Source organism: Eufriesea mexicana, unplaced genomic scaffold (genome assembly GCF_001483705.2).
Source record: "Eufriesea mexicana isolate 0111107269 unplaced genomic scaffold, ASM148370v2 scaffold616, whole genome shotgun sequence".
Lineage (NCBI taxonomy): Eukaryota > Metazoa > Arthropoda > Insecta > Hymenoptera > Apidae > Eufriesea > Eufriesea mexicana.
Window position 1 is genome coordinate 178,987 of NW_016908770.1, and position 5,192 is coordinate 184,178.

Consider the following 5,192-nt stretch of genomic DNA (forward strand, 5'->3'; position numbering starts at 1 on the left):
GCGCGCGCGTGTGTGTATGTATGTATAGAAAAAATTTGCTCTTCTTTTCTCCCCTGTAGAAGCTGTATTATCACAAAAATTAGAATGTAAATTGATTCGAAGTTACGACATTCAAACCGCCATATTTTGAAGTCTTTGTGGTGCGTACAATTCTCTTTCGTTCCACATTCTGGTAATTTTTACTGTAGCATATATAGGTATACTGTATTGAACTGTTAAGTGCCCGAATAGGCCAGGAGATGCCTCTGAAAACGTATTTTCTCGCAAGTAGTGTTCAGATTGCTTTCGATCTTCTTCAATACTTTCATCGTGCCAGAATCTATCTAAGAAGATGCATTTGCTAAATAATATCGAATTAGTCCGTACATAGACGCATCTACATACACATATAGTTTATGATTAGTTTAACCCATTATTATTATTAACGTGTAATATGTCGATAATGATATCTTTATTTCTAATATAAGAATCTGAAAACTAATAAAAGGATCCTGGAAAATAAAGTTCTTCGTTTCTAATCAGATTTCCTCTCTGCGTGCAAAGCATTGCTTCGTAGACTAAAATAATACTAGGCGTATAATAGTATTGCGTGCAGCTATGTTATAATTCTAGAAGCTAAGTGTTTAAAACTCTATGTACATGAGAAATAACATTCTTCCGTGGAAATGTATAATTTGTCAAACAATAATTCTGAATGAGTTTCAAATACTAATTTATCGTTAGCCTTACACGGTGCCCTAATGCTGTTATCGTTTAGTCAAAGATAATATTCAGTAACATTTTACACACAAATTAAACAGTATATTACTTTCAACATTTTCCATATTTAAAGTCTGTTAAGGTTAAGGTATAACTTTCTTGTATGTAACCTATACATATGTAACAAATGTCTTTAAATATTTATGAAGTATCCTAAATCACCTATTAATATAATATAATTACAAATATCGATACAATATCAATACCTCCAGACAAATCAATAATTAAGTGATTGCTATCCTCTACTATTTATCAACTACTAAGCAATACAAGAGTACACTATCATTAGCATCATACTACATTATTGGTTTACAGTATCTATTTTTAACAGCAATTTCACTGTACCTTAAAATAGAAACAAGGAATGCATGTAATGTGAGAATTTCACAATTCTAATATCGAACTTACTGTTATACTTGTAAAACGTTTTTTAAAAGATATACCATGTAATATCAAAAATAAATTATTTTTCTTCTACTAGTATAGTCATATTACATAATATATGTAAGCATAGAATACAACAACTAAGATGACAAGTGTATAGAAATTCAGTGCCAATAATTTGGAAAGAATAATTATAGGAATAAATCATGTTTGCGGTATAAGTCTCATTCATTTTCCGCCAAAATGAAAATGGAGAATGATAAAGAAAAAGAATGAATGAACGAAGAATGTAACTTATCCTTATCACATGACGTCAAGATATACTAATTTCATTAGCAATGCATATTAGATGGCAGAGAGTATTATAATTTATATCACGATAGCAAAAATGAGATATTTTTCGGAAATATATATTCGAAACAAACGACGGAGTATGAGAAAGTTAAAATTTTGCGAACATCGTTAGTATTCGTAATGAACAGTGATGTACAAACTTCGTTAAATGAGATCGTGTTTTCGGCATCAACTAAAATTACTTTTAGATTGCATGTTACTACGTGTACCCAACAAACATTTACCCGTACGATCAAACAGAAATTGATATCCCATCTGTTTAATATTAGGACTTAGTTCAATCATCAAATCTAATTGACATAAAACGAGAAAAGAAGAATACATGAGATGGCTAAGACACCACAATTTGTCGGATTAAATATTTCTTTTATAGCTCACTTATGGCTATTTTAAAATCGTGTAACATTTGTTATTGTATTATTAACATTACATTAAATATCATAAAAATATATACATACTATTTTATGAAAATATATAAATATTTCCATGTTTGTTCTGTACCTCACTGTTCTATTACTACTTTAGCAAGCAGTATATCTTTTTAACAATTTTAAAATGAGATTAAATATAATTATGTTTATATATTTAAATGAGAAAAAATCAAATAATTTCCTATATAATTGCTATATGATTGCTGAACTAAATGACAGAAATTATTATAGCTTCCGCATAAAGATTTTAGTGCTTTCTTAAACATACAACAGATAGAGATCATGGTAAAATACCAGAAGAAAGCAAGTAAAAATATTTTGTTTAAATATTTGTACAAAGTATTATTTACTTAACGATAAGAGTTCACGTCCAATTATCCGACTTAATCATCAATACGTTTCTTCAGCTTGAAACAAATTTTAGCTCCTAAAAGCTACCAATTCGTTTATATCAGACTTAAATTATCTAACCACTTAGCTTTGTAAATAACTTTTTACTGAGATATTGTACATTCTGTAGTATTATTAATCTAATGTCTCAGAAGAAGCAAGTGAAGAAGCTATTCAGGTATATTAAAGAAAAGATCAAAAGATGATATAAATAACTTCCTTAACAGTTTTAAGAATGAACTTTAACAAAGCAATATAATTTTGAAGAAATTCAAGAGAATTTAATTTAGCCGTAGTCTTGTACAAAATATAAAATTAAAATCGATAATCGTGTCTCTTGTATTCAAAGTCCTTCGTTTACGCCATTCCATTTCCTTTCTACGAAACGATCTTCTATGGTCATGTTCGAAACGATTCAGCAACGAGTTGGTACCAACCAAATCTGTACTACAAAGAGAATACAACATAATTGAATTAGAAAATTAGAAATAAAGCAATGTTTCCATTGATGAAGCAATAATTAAAACGTCGATATACATGTGGTACTTAAATTCACAAAATTATACCACGCATTACAGACACGGAGTTACCTTCATCCATATTAACTGTTCCAAGCTTTATACAGTGATAATTAAAACACGATGTCAATGACAGCGAAGTTTTAACCGATCTCTCAAATTTAATTAAACATTATATAGGATGCAAAGACATTTCCATGTTTAATGTACTTCGATGTACCTCTCTGATCATTTATTATTCTTAATACCAATTTCTCAATCACGATGCTCTACTCTGCGACGTCTATAACCGTCGTTTGTAGTTATAATGTTTCAGTGAACTCCCCGTTCGATCACATCCTATTTCACAATAAATACATGTTATATAAGGATTTCATAAATCATTTTGATTTACTTCATAAAGTCCCATCTATAGTTTATTACCATTTTTAATTTATGTTGAAACGTATCGCCATATATAAATAGTTAGAATTTCAAATATCTTTTAGCCTGAACAACTTTATCGATGAAATCGAAGGAAGTATCAGTTATCATCCGATATCGAGATACACGGTTCACATTGACTGAGAAGATGGTAACAGTGAAATACGTTACAGAGAAAAAAAATTCAATAAGAAGAAATTATGAAAAGAATTGTAAGATGATAAATCTGGAAGAGATTTCAATTTCTAAAAATATACGCGAAATATATTTCGCGTTCATCGCTTAAATTCTCTTAAAAATAAATTCCACCAAGCTCGGTAAACTTGGTAAACTTGGTAAGAGGCAATATATCTGAAGAAATATTATCCATTATTTCACGATATATACACATAAATCGAAGGAACATCTTCGATTTGTTTTGCAAAGAGAACGCCTGAAAGGTTTTCTTTAATAACGATACGTACACAACACGTTTTATCCAGGAGAAAGAACGTAAGTTTATTTCCTCCGTTTAACTCTATCACTGTAATCTTAAATTTTCGGACCACTTTCTGACTTTCTCTCCACCTGATAGATACAGACTTAATCTTAACTTTCATTCGAGCCCCGCTTTTAATATTGCTCCAAATACGTTTTCAATGCTTCGCGATATTGAATGTTCTTTATTGGAATACTGAAAAAAAAGCCTGGAATTAAGAAAGACGTTGTTAACCGACATTCTCCAATATCGCCATTCCGGAGTAACAATTTTTCGGGAAATAATAAGTTTCGATCAATGCGAAATAATCGAAAATAACAATTTTCGATTAATTCGAAATAATTTAAAATAGTAATTTTGAAATAATAATTCGAAACAACAATTTCACCCGTTTCATACCACGTTTTAAACTTCAAAATTGGGAATCAAGAAATCTATTTATAATGCATCACACAGGTACGTGGTACAACAGTAACTTGTTGACATCCTCGTACGAATTCTAATATGTTACAAGACACATTTTGATTGTGTGATTGTTTATACCGACACACATATACACCTTGGTTCATAGCATAGTCCTATTGCTAGGAAATGCTTTAAAAAAAAAAGAAAAAATTACGATTTGAAGTAGTCTGATTAACGATTTTTTTTTTTGCTCTTCAGTATTTGAATAATTCATAAACTGATAATTAATTTTGCAGTTAAGATACGTAATACAGATATTAAATTGTATTTTTAAACATGCGCGGTACGTCTCTAATTAGACTAGAACATAAACGTGAATTGAAAATTGCTGGAATTAGGACAGAAGTCAGATAATTATTATGAAAAAATAAGTAAAAAATTCAAGGAATTTTGTAATTTCTAATTTCACAAATTTCAAGATATGCGGTGTAATTTTGCTTTTCGTTTAATTTGTCTTAGAGATGCGTAGTGCAATGATAGGTGAAAATATTTATCGCATGTGCATCAGTCTTCTATGTATGCCATGGATATGTAAAAATAAGAAACATTTTAATTAAGAATTAACACCATCTAGTACCTATTAAAACTGTAAGTATTAATTAAATATTACTTAGCATGTATTAAAATCAAGTATAAAAGGTAGTATAAAAAAATAATATGAACTAGAGTAACATTTTCCACAAAATTTCGAAATATTCAAAATCAATTTGTTCTGAAACATCACAAGGCTGAAATAAATTTTAAATTGTCATAATAAAAATAATGAAAAAAGCAGAATATTATTGAAATTTTTCCATTGTAAATTTGAACTCAATATGTATATTGAAAAATATAATAATATATTCAAATCCAGTAGGAGAAGATAAATAAGAGTAATCACAAAATAAGTAAGTTTTCTAAATTACTGAAAAGTAAAATTGTTTTCTTTCTCTTTCAGGCTTAACAAAAAAAAAAAAAAAAGAAAAAAAAAAAAAAAAAAGAAAAAAAAAA

At 28.8% G+C, this 5,192-nt stretch overlaps 1 protein-coding gene across 1 annotated transcript in view; it reads right to left on the reverse strand.

Annotated features, from left to right (window-relative positions):
- Nucleotides 1–5,192, reverse strand: part of LOC108546115 (high mobility group protein DSP1) — a 14,771-nt gene that overhangs the window by 6,350 nt on the left and 3,229 nt on the right. The window lies entirely within an intron of this gene.